Raw genomic sequence first — 12513 nt, 5'->3', positions numbered from 1 at the left:
AGGTCACAATGCACTGGTTAAGGATGCCCTTACAGTCTAAAACACTCTAGACCCCAAATACTCAATCACTACCTCACTTCCTCTCAAAATGAACTAGACCACTACCAATTTATTCAAAACAGTGCATACTTACCTTACCTTCCACTTGATCACCCATTCAACAGAATACATCCATCAAACATACCCAATTTTAGATATCCACTTCATGCAAACAACTACACAGTCATTAATTCCAGCATCACAAATTATACAGTTAGGTTCATATAACGCGTCATACCCAAACAAGTGAAATACCACTCCAAACAGCATACCAAGTCAGAATATAGCATACATATGCCTCATACAAACAATGCAAAGATGTATTTCTAGCTCCCCTTACCTTGTAGATGTCACAGCACAACTCACTGGAATGCCCTAACAGTACCTCGAGTTGTGAGAAACCTAAACAACACCCTACACACCACCACTTAGTGATTAAGAACAACTCTTAGGGCTAAAGTTTGACAGAAACAGGAAGAAGTATGTTTCTAGTTACATGCAACTAGTAGAATCGCATGTTCTAGGTTCCAAAACAGCGGAGGAAAGGGGAAAAATTGCTTACCGGTCGGAATGAAGAAATCGATCGGTCAAAACAGAGTCCTCTGCGTTGTGGATGCTTGAGCACCACCTGATCGAACATCAAATGGCTTAGAGAGGAGAAATGGTAGAGAGAAGGCAGAGAACTTGGAAGAACTTGAGATTTTAGAGAGATAGTGGGAGTAGGATAATGAACCAGGTTTGTCTAAAAATATATTTTATACTGAAAATAGAAATATGGTTCTTATTAGTCTAATATATACTAATTCACTCTTTTAAATCCCCCAAATTTTTAGGTTCTCACATTCTCCCACACATCAAAAAATTTTGACCTCGAAAATTAGACTTACCAGAGGACAGGGGAGGATAGGACTCCCTCATTACTCCCAAGTAGAGTCACCAGTCGTACTATCCTAGACAACCTTGACTAGACTGATGGTTTTTGCCTCTATGCTAAAATGCTCTAGTGTTCAATAGTGTAGATTGGTTTAGCCATTATTCTCAAAACAAATTTGAACCCCAAGACCTCAACTTTTAAGAATTCTCTCCTTCGGCTAACCAACCGTGTTGTGTCAGCCACACTGCCAACCCCTCACCTATCCTTCGTCAGTTCTCGTAAAACTATTCTAAAACCTCTACTAGTCTTGACTTCAAATTGACCCTTAACTGATACTCTTTTACCACCTCTTGCTTCTTCTAAGAACCACCATACCACTGACTTTATTGCTACCACTTCTGATTAATCCACCAACTGTTATGCTCTTGATCATCTTCAACCATACCTATTCTGATGACTTCACATTACTTTACTGATTTACACTCTTGAGTAGTATAGTTTCCAACTATACTATCTCATTACTAAATTAAAATTCTGCTCCGTTCCAACAACAAAACAAAGTGAACACTTCACCTTCACCCATTCAATTTGTCAACCTGAACCATATGCAATTCTCGATCCACTAGCCTGCACTCATACTTAGATATGTAACCTCTTCGACTTGAGATCACTAACTTGATTAGTATCAAGCCAACTGATGATGCATCTCAAACTAGGATTTCCAAACTACGCTTTCTCAACCATATTGAGAAACTCACTAGTTATAGTATTTCAACTATGCTAATGGAATCTCTTTACAACTTCTCTTCAAATCTCCATCTTCATAGTCTTCAATGAACTCTTACTCAATCCTTATCGAAACGAGAACTTGAATCTCCTCTTTATTCAAACCATCTGTTAACATTTTCTTACCTCAAGAGTAACTCCTTAACTCGAAACCATAACTCAACTCATCTCCTTGATCCCCTGACCCACTTACTCTATTCATCGTCCATTAATACTTTCCCACTTTAAGGTTGACGTTGCAGCTTGAAACCGTAGGCTAACTTTATCTTCTCTAACTCTTACTTATTTCCTGCCGACATGAACTCACTTTTGACTTTTGAAGATCACTACACATTCTCAACTCATTCTCAAATAATGACATCATCAGCCAAACCACCAACACTTGATTATGAGAGCTCTTCACGCATACCTATTACTGATAAAAACATGTCCACCATTATCTGCTGTGCTACTCTGATCCTCATACTCCCTTACTCACCAGTTTACTGAAAAGAACTCTTCCTTTATGACTGTTGTAACCAGAAAATGCTCACCCTTGAAGAACCTTCTTCAAAACTTCTATGATCTTGCAAAAACCCTGAGAAATCTTCTCTTCCACGATAACCTTGTTATTCCATTTTCTCAACATTATTTCTACTCTTCGAAAACGTACATGCTTGAACCTACTCCTGATTGCTAAGACTTATACTAGACTGTTCCAACTTGCCCTCTACTTCTCTTCTGAGATTCTTCAACTTTGTAGTTCTTTCCATGTTTGAACTAAGTCCAAACTATCACTGTTCTACCAAATCCATCACGTACCTCTTGTACACCTTACACTTTATAGGAACTATCCCATAAGGAACCATTAACATTAGATAATAGCGAATTCCACCACTTATCTTCGTTAAACTCTTTCTGACTTTACAATCCCTTTTCTACACATTTTTAACTTGATCCACTTCTGATTTATAACCATTTTTTCTCTTTAAACTCAACACTTCTTGTTAAAACCATAACCCCCAGAACGATTTGGAAATCAATCAAACTCCTCATTATGATCACACCTCAACTTATGAAAGAACAACATCATCTCTTCTTCACTTGCGTTTATTAGAACTCTCGTATTTCCCATAACACTTGCTCCCATCTATCCCTCAACTACACGTGATGCACCATCCTCACTTTCCTTCCCTGCCAAGTAACCACTTCATATCAATTTCAAACTTGATCCCTCGAATCGACTCTACAAACGCTACATTGCTTAGAATTCTTCTTGTACTCAGAACTGTCAGATTAACTTAAAACCTTCTTCTTCAAGAATCTCCTTCCTCAACTTAGAATCATCAAAATATAAACCCTGCCTTTAATCCTCTGAACTTCAAAGTACCTTAACTCGCAATGCCAAACCTCCGATCTTATATGAACTTACAAACTCACTGCCTTCTATAACCCGGCATCCAACATTCACTTCTCTCTTGATCAAACTCAGCCCACCACAAACCTTACCTGATGAAGACTGACTTCAACTTAATCTACAGCTTCATATCCTTGAACTTCTCAATCAATTCAACTCTCTAATTATCTTGAAAATTACTTCAAAATCTTATATTATAAACACCCCCTTTTTATCTGTTTTGAGACCTTTCTTTCCCTTTCTTCACTCATCATGCTCTTAATTCTCTAACCTTACCTTGTTCCTACCAAATTGACATTCTGATGTACTCCTTCCTTCAACACTTGAAACCTTTCATCTTCACCCATGGTCAAACCTTTCTTCCATGCGAACTACTAATCTTGAAACATCATTCTAAACTTGACTCTGAATCATCCACTTGCTGAGAAAACTTGACTATCTCGTTCCAATTATTCACTTAACTTAAGACCCTTACAATACTTCATTCTTCTTCAAAGACCTCATGCTTTATCTCAACTTAGCAATTCTGGCTTCAACTATTTCCTCTGTAACTCTGCTCTATGCCTTAAATGGATGTTTCTCAAACTCTTCTTCTTCTACTTCTCTTCTTGATACGTATTCCCCTTGGTCCCGCTTTAGAATTCTTATTCATTTCTTAACTTAAACTTCAAACCATCCACCACTTTTCTTATTCAGATCTCAACCATCGTTGATACACCGACCCATAACACCAATTTCTCTCAATGCTACTCCGTTGCTCACTAATACTTTCCTTTCTTCTGTCTTCTGACGTTACTGATGTACTGAACCAAATTGATTTCTTAAAACTTGCTACACCTATGCTTACCCAATGTTCCTCTTATTCTAGCCTTTGAACTCAACTCTTCTTGTGAAACGTACGATAGCTGATCTTCTGACTCTGTTCTTGAGAACTTTTTCTTCACCCAAAAACATTACTTCTAAATTCCAATATCTTCACTCATCTTGTGAAACCAAGATTCTGGTCTTCTAACTCCTTATCTTCAAGGCAAGAATTTGTCATAAAGGCTTAAACCAATTCTAATAAAGGTATACAACTCAAGTTGTCCTTGAATTTGCATTCCTCTACCACTATAGAGCACAATACACTATCATAAAGGCAAGAACAAGACAAGGATTACTATTGACAACAATACTAGAATCACCACCCTTACTTTTCCTCAAACTTTCAGAATTAAGAAAGAAAAATCATCTCTGGTAGAAGTCATGAGTATGTGAAAGTCCTTTGAATTATTCCCTGATTTGCGTCTTAATTTTGCCCAGGAGTGCAAAAGACTAAGTGTGGTCTATTTTGATGAATCATTATTTTATTCACTTCATTTAGTTTATTGTGCTAGAATTAATCAGGGAATTGTGCTTAATTGTCCAGTATTTTCCCATTTTACTGAATTGAGCCTAATCCGATCAGAAATTCTTATTTTAATTAATTTGAATTATCTGAAATGAATTATTTACATTATTGAGTGCAGGAAAAATTTTGGAAAATATTTTTGGACATTTAGACTTTCTGTACAAATTCCCAATTTCTCTCGGGTAATCGTTTACAGGGGTGCTGTAAACGATTACCAGTTCCTTTTTGAACACTCTCACTCATTCCTTGCACAGCTTGCTCCTCCAAGTCATGAGGGGTCACCCCACACTCCTTGGCCTCACATCACATCACCATCCACCCTCTCCCACCACTGGAACACCTGAACAAGCCTCAGACAGGGGCAGAAGTGCCTAAGAGTCAGTTTTTTTGCCAATGGTGACCTGTGTTCACCTGACTGAGTACCTGTGTTGGACTTTCTGTACAAATTTGCAATTCCTCTCGGGTAATCGTTTACAGGGGTGCTGTAAACGATTACCAGTGCTGCGTGAATGTTGTGTCAACTTGTGTGTCTTCGTTTGAGTTCAATTCTTATCCGTTTTGCATGCAATTTTTTTTCATAGTTTCGTCTGGATGTCTATTTTCACGTATAGTTTTTACTTTGTTCAAATTCGTTTTGTGCTGTTCCCAGTATTTATTTTACTCTCCTATGTCAGTCTAGTGATTACTATTTGAGTGACTTCTAATTTGTTTGCATTGTTTGCTTGTTGTTTGATACTTGTGGTGGCTAGAATTGATCATTGGACGGTGATAAGACCTCCCAACACTCAAGGATTCAACACTCATATTGGCACAATTTAGAACTCATTATTGGTTGGTTTGGAAACCATGCATAACACACTTTTGCACGTCCAAAGTTTACTAGATTAAGCATTGTTTTTCTTGGCTGGAACAACTCTTTGCTTTCATCCAAAAATCAAGTGAAGATTGAAGGAAGGAGCCACATTTAGTGGAAATTCACGTTGGGAAGTTCCTTCCCTTGCCATGTCACGGGTACATATCCTAAGCCCATGAAAAAATTCCTTTTGATGAAGCATTCAGCAAATACACATTTGGAATTAGAAGAGGGGACCACCATGTTGAAAGCTCATGTCCAAAACTTCAAAATGAAATGCTGATTTATTGAAGTATATAGCACCCGCGTGCTTCTTATTTTGTCATTGAAGAAAATTTTACAATAAGCCAAAGGGAACATCTAACATCAATGGGGCCACCATAATGCAAAGGAATTTGGCAAGGGCTCCACGTGAAAGTGGGAAATTTCTATACAATGAATGGCTTGTTTGTTTGGAAGACATCACTCACGGCCAGAGGAGTTCCAAAATGAAAGTGTTTGGATTTTATTAAATTAGTATTATTAAGGGATGAAGTTTCACGTCCCACTTTGGTTTGAAAAAGGTATGCAGATTTTTAGCTTTGACCATGGTCTCTCCACATTTGGTTTTGGACATTCATTTGGAGAAGAAGCTTTTGGATTTTGATCTCCATTTGGAGTAGCTCACGGCCTGCTAGAACACTTCAACCAAAGAAGCTAGCTCACGGCCATGGCAGCAGAGGAGGTGCTCACGGTGCAGCACCTTGAAGAAGACAAAGTCCAGCAACATGAAGAAGAAGTCCAGTAAAGAGAAGCCAATACATGGCCTTGGAAGAAGGGGAAGCATCCATAGAAGAGAACCATCCAGCAGCCGTGAGTAAAAGGCTGGAATGAGGACGTGTTGAAGCATCCATGGAGGAGTAGAATTGATCCATTGTCTCGGTCTTGGCAGCAAGGGAGGCAACGTTTGAAAGAGAAGCGTGAGGTGTTGCATGAGGAGAAAGAAGGATACACACGGACACCACATGGAGGGGTATGGATGAGGTAGAGAGCTGTGTTTCATTATTGGAAGAGAAGAGTTATCATTTGCAATGGAGAAGGAAGCACACAGGTCCACCAGTCCAGCACACGTCCAAGGCAGAAGAATGTTATGGCAAAGTGGTGAACAAGATGACAAGAGTAGGTGCAAAATGGAGGGGCCCTCACCCTATTTTCTCACGGCCAAGAAGCTATTGCTCAGCAATTTGTGCAAGGAAAAGATGTTAATTGGAGACAAAACAAAATCAACGTGAAAGCATGGCTGAAAAGAGAAGTCACGGGAGGAAGTTCAAGTTCTGATTTTGGCTATAAAAGAGCAATGGCAGCAGAGAAAAAAGAGATTCATTAGATTTTAGGAGTAGGATTTAGGATAGTTAGGAAGCAACTCTCGGTTCCTCTCTTCCAGAGGTTCTGAATTTCCATTTCAAACAGTGCCAAAATGTAGTTTTAATTTCTGAAGCTGTGTCACCTTTGCTCGTTCATTTTTAATTGTACTGTCCAGTAATTTTATTTCAAGTGTTAAATCTTTGATGAATTTCATTTCCAGTTAAATGTTTTCTATTTTTATTTTACCGGTTATGTTTTCCATATCGTTAATTTCAGTCATTACTTTTTACCGTTCAGTTTATTTTCAACGTCGTTTTTACTGTCATTTTCACTGTTGCTTTGGGTAAATTTTATCTACACTGCTGTTATGTTTTCTGCATGTTTATTGTTACAGTATTTTAATTTCAAACATTGTTAAATTTTCCATTTTACGTTTTTCCATTTTTACCGTTCAATTTTTACCACCGTTAAAACTTGTTTCAGTGTTTTTAAATTCTGTTTTATTTAATCAAATCACAAACCCCCCCACTTCGTGTGTAAAATCTGAGACTGAACCACATAAATTGGTCCTTGAGAGACGACCTAGGAGTCAAATCCTAGTAATATACTGCATTAATTCTTGTATCAAATTTGTATGACCGCGACAGTCGTACCAAATTTTGGCGCCGCTGCCGGGGACCAATGACGGTTTGGTTTTAGATTTTTGTTGTGTAAATTTTTGTTATGTTAATATGTTTGTTTTGTGTGTTTTGTCTTGTATATTTTTGTAGGCGACAACGACACCTTCAGCAAATTTTGGCGGTGTTGTCACTTCAGTCCAGGTTCTTGTTTTAGATTTTTACTGTTTTTGTTTTATTACGTGGTTGTAATATATGTTTTGTCTTTTATATTTTTATTGTGTTGTGTTTTGTATTATGTTTGTCAATTAAAAAAAAAAATTTAATTTTGTTCTGTCTTGTTTGTGTCTGAAGCATGTTTAATTGTGTTGTGTTTTATTTTGTGTTGTGATGTGATGTTCTGTATGTGTGTCGCATGTCTTTTATCTGTTAAATAAAATTAAAAAAAAAATAAAAAATTTTATTATATTCTATCTTTTGTGTGCGTGTAACATGTATTAATGTGTTGTGATTTATTTCTTTTGTAATTTTTAGTATTTAGTTTTTATTTGTTTTATTTTTTATTTTTCAATGTCTACCTATTTTGATTATGTGAATAGCGCTTATTCTGTGAGTGCCTGTAATTATGATTCTCTTTCTGCATATTACTCTGATTCTTGTGCTGATTTTAATACTGAGAAAAATATGGATCATCCTCAATTTCCTGAGCTCACTCCTCGTGAGCCAGTCCCACCTACAAAGGATGATATTCATTGTGTTCTTAGCACTGGACTGATATATCTGCTCCCTAAGTTTCATGGTTTTGCCGGAGAATGCCCACATAGACATTTGGAGGAGTTCCACAACATTTGCTCTTCAATGAAGCCTCCACATGTCCCTCTTGATCACATTTTCTTGAGGGCATTTCCGCACTCATTACAAGGAGCAGCTAAGGATTGGCAAGACTCTCTTCCTCTAGGATCCGTTACTGATTGGGGATATCTTGAGCTTCAGTTTGTGAGAAAATTCTCCCCTGAGCAATATGGATACATCAACGATCCTGAGTGGAACAATCTTAACAATGAATGGTACGATACCCCACAAGATCATTATCAAGAACCACCATTCGAGAGTCCTTTCATGCCTCCACCAGTCCAGCAATACGAGACTCAACAGTATGATGCTCCTGCCCAAATAGCTTCTCAGCCTTCAATTTCTGAGCCCACATTGCAGGAGTTATTGGAGCAGATAACCATGCAGAATCTGAGTGATCAGATCGGGCAGATGGCCACTCTTGCACCTGAGGAGACTGCTGATGAACATTTTGAGGCCCAAGCAAGAATAACCAGTAATTCTGACCCAGGTAGACCAATTTCATCTTCCACTACTTTTCAAATCTTCAAGGAAGTGGAGGTAAGCATACCTCAGTATGATTATGCTATTCATGATTATGTTAATAATTATGCTGTTGATATGTATGCGGATGACTATATTGTTGCTGAGCATGATTTTAATTTTCCCTCTATGCATGATGAGAATCAATTTTTTCCATCATATCTGAATACTTCTTATCCATGCACTGAACATGAATCTGAATTTGTGGTAGATAATATTTCTGAAATTGAAATTGATTCATGTTTTGAGGATGTATCTAAGGTTCAGCCTATTACATTAGGATTGGGTGTTATACCCCTGCATGAAATTTCTGGAGTGCCAAATTGCACTAACCATATTGCAGGAGGTACATATAAATTTGATCAGCATGCACCCACAGTGGAAAACAAAGGTGCTGACACTAATAGTTTGAAGATCAACAGGCACCTGCTGAATCCGCTCAGTAACAATATTTGTGGTTTAGATCCGGCGGTGGAGGATATTTCCCTGCTTGATCAGATTTGGAGGATGAAGCAGTTCGTCCTCAACAATTTCGTGCTGGATCCTGAAGAGAAGAACATCTCCCTACAAATCCAAAATTGGCAACTGTCACCCTGACCAGGGAAGTTTTCTTTTTCTTTCTTCCCCGTTTTCATATTTTTAGTGCACTTGTCCTTTATCTCTTTATTGTTTTAATTGATGATCTTATGCTTAGAAAACATTTAGGACAGTGTAGTTTAAGTGTGGTCTCGGGAAGTTTCTGCATTTTGTTTTTCTTTTAAGTTTGTTTTTCCTTTTCTTCTTAGTTTTCGAATTGTTATCTTTAAAAAAAAAAATATTTGTGTTAAAAAAATTGTTTAAAGCGTGCAAAATCTTTCCTTTCAATTAAAATTTAATTGTTATGAGATGTACATATATTTATTTTTCATATATTTAAAAAAAAAATTGTGTTCTGTTTTAGGTCTCTTATTTTGTTAATGTATGTGTTTGTTTGCTGTTTTTGAAATATGTGTTTTATTTGGTTTGATATTTTGTGTTCGGTTTTATGTCTTTTGTTTTGTTAATTTGTGTTCTATTTTTTTTATTTAGTTTTTGTTTAAAAAAACAAATAAAAATAAAAAATAAAAATAAAAATAAAAATAAAAATAAATAAATAATCGTAAGAGCAGAATTAGCATGTAAAGGGCAGAGAGGTGAAACTATCTGAGTGCATTTATTGAACATACCATATGCGCAGAAAACATTCTGTCTTACATAATAATAAAAATAAAATTCATAAAACATAAATATAGATGTTCGGGGTTCGATCTTCCACGATCGTTAATATTACAAACCTTAATAAAAAAAAAAAAAAAAAAAAACAACAACAACATAAAAAAATTCAAAAACATAAAAAATAATAATTGTTCATATTACAACCCTTTTTCTGGCCACACTTGGCCAATAAAAACATAAAAAAAAAAAAATAACATAAAACATTAAAACTGGAAGAATTCACGAGCTGGTTGTGGTGGTCTAAGGGAGAGCTCCGTTGAGGGAGCTCTGGTTCGGAATGTGAGAAGCATGGGTGGAGGGATTTGTCTCTCATCTCTATCATCGTCAATGATGATCGGAACGGGAAACAGATTCAGCAGCCTCGGTGCCCTCATTATCACCCAGTCGTATTCTTTCAACAAAAAAAAAAAAAAAATTGTGTTAATAATTGTAGAGGAAGGGAAAAAATCAATAAAATTGGAGATTTGATCAGAGTCTTACCGTACATATATAGCGGCAGTTGTGAAAACTGAGTGCCAGTGGGGTCTATCTCCGCTTGCCAGCGCCTGACCCGATTGCCGTGGTTGTTGAACCAGCAGTGCACGTTGTATTCACTGGCATCTCCGAAGATCCTTAGTCGAGATGTGATCTCGACGACTTGCGCTCGGCTTGGGTGTGTGACCCCAAAGTTGTAGATTCTGGTCATCATCTGGGTCTGATCTTCGGTAGGACGCCACCGCTGACTGGTGTATCTCTCTGATTCCATCTCGCTCGTCATCTTTCCTCTACTGGTATTCTTCAAAAAAAAAAATAAAAAAAAAAAAATAAAAAAAAAATAAAAAATAAAAAACAGAAAAATAAAAAGCATATAAAAAAAAATTAGATTAGTTCTATGTTTTCTTTATTTGTTCTTGTTTCCCGTTAGATTTATTTTGTCCTGTGAATCTTTGATGTTCAGTATCTTGTCTCAGGTTTGTCCATTTTCCAGTTTTAGGTCATCGGTTTTTTTCCAGTTTTAGGTCCATCGGTGTTTTTGTCCAGTTTTAGGTCCAGGTCCTTGCAAAGGGTCCTAACGGATCTAGGTCCAGTGTTTTGTCCATTCTTTATGTTTTTAGTTTGAGTTTTAGTTGTTTTTAGTGTGCATAATAATAAACAGAAAACTGGAAAAGCTGAATATAAGAAGAAGAAAAAATAAATAAAGCAGGAAAAGAGGGAGAGCAGGCAAGAGGTCAGAGAAGAAAAAATGGAAGCAGGAAAAAGGAAAAAATAAAGAAGGGCAGAGAAGAAAAATAATGGAAAGCAGAAAATGGAAACGGGAAATAAAAGCAGAGAAAAGAGAAGAGAGAGGATGAAGGAAAGAAAGAAAGGGAGAGTAGGCATGAGGAAAGCAGAGAAAGTGTAAAGGAAAGAATTTATATGAAGGAAAGAGGAAGGTGTAGAGGACTTACCTGGAGTAGTAGGTCTTGTAGAGGCTCCTCGAGGTTCTCAGACTCTTCAGAAGGCGCGGTGGCAGAGGCTCCGCGCAGACTCCAGACGCTCAGGAGAGAGCAGAGAGAGAGAGTTGAGAGAGAGAGCAGAGAGTAGAGAGTGAGAGTCAGGAAATGCCGCTCTGACGCCGATAATGGCCTATTTATAGGCAAATTGTTTTGTACTGTAGCCACAGTTTCGGTCTTTGCCACCGAAACTGTTGTCACAGTGCTGGTCATCTCCTTTTTCAAAAAAAAAAAAAAAAAAAAAAAAAAAAAAACTTATTAACATCTACTGATGGATGTTACTGAAAATTTCTTCTCATTCCCTAACTTTTTATTACACTTGTCTATATTATTTGCCTGCTCTGAAATTGATAATCTGATGATTGTAACACACTGAGGACATTGTGTGATTTAAGTGTGGTCTACTGGGGAGAAATTTTGTTTTTTCTGTTAGTTTCTGTTAGTATGTATTTTGTGTGTTAAATTTTTTGTTTTTGAATGTTAAATTTTTCTGTTTTAAGTTGTTTTTAGTGAGTTTTGTGTGCAATAAATTTTACATTTTTCTCTTGATTTATGGATGATCTAAGTTGTAGATTTTTCCTTCACTTCATTAATACTTATGGTTTAAAATCTTTGCTTTTCTCTGCCTGGAAAGATGATTATGTGTTTAAGAGGTTGATTTGATTGTGACGAATACCCTGTGTGAGATTTGAGCCACTTAATTTTCTTTCTTGTGTGTGATATGTATCTTGAATGCTTGCACATATGCCTTGGCTTGATTCTTTTTGATATACTTGATTGATATGCATGTTCAGACGTGATAAAGGCATTTTTGTTCTTGAGCCTCTTTAGCCAAATAAGCCTACCTTGTTATTATCCTTTGATAACCCCTTTGAGCCTATACTGTATATATTTCTTTGTGTTGAAGCTCATACACTGATCCTAAGTGAAAAACAAATGATTACCTTAACCTTAGGAAAGTCTGGAGCTATAGAAGTATTTGTGAATAAGTGTGGTCTCCTTGGGAATTTTGATGAATTGGCTAGTTGGTTCCTCATCATGTTTTGAAATGATAATATATCCTGTTGTGTGATAAAAAAAAAAGAGACAGGATAAAAAAAAAATATGATGAGAA

This window comes from Vigna angularis, chromosome 4 (genome assembly GCF_016808095.1).
Source record: "Vigna angularis cultivar LongXiaoDou No.4 chromosome 4, ASM1680809v1, whole genome shotgun sequence".
Lineage (NCBI taxonomy): Eukaryota > Viridiplantae > Streptophyta > Magnoliopsida > Fabales > Fabaceae > Vigna > Vigna angularis.
Note: the sequence above shows the minus strand (reverse complement) of the source record.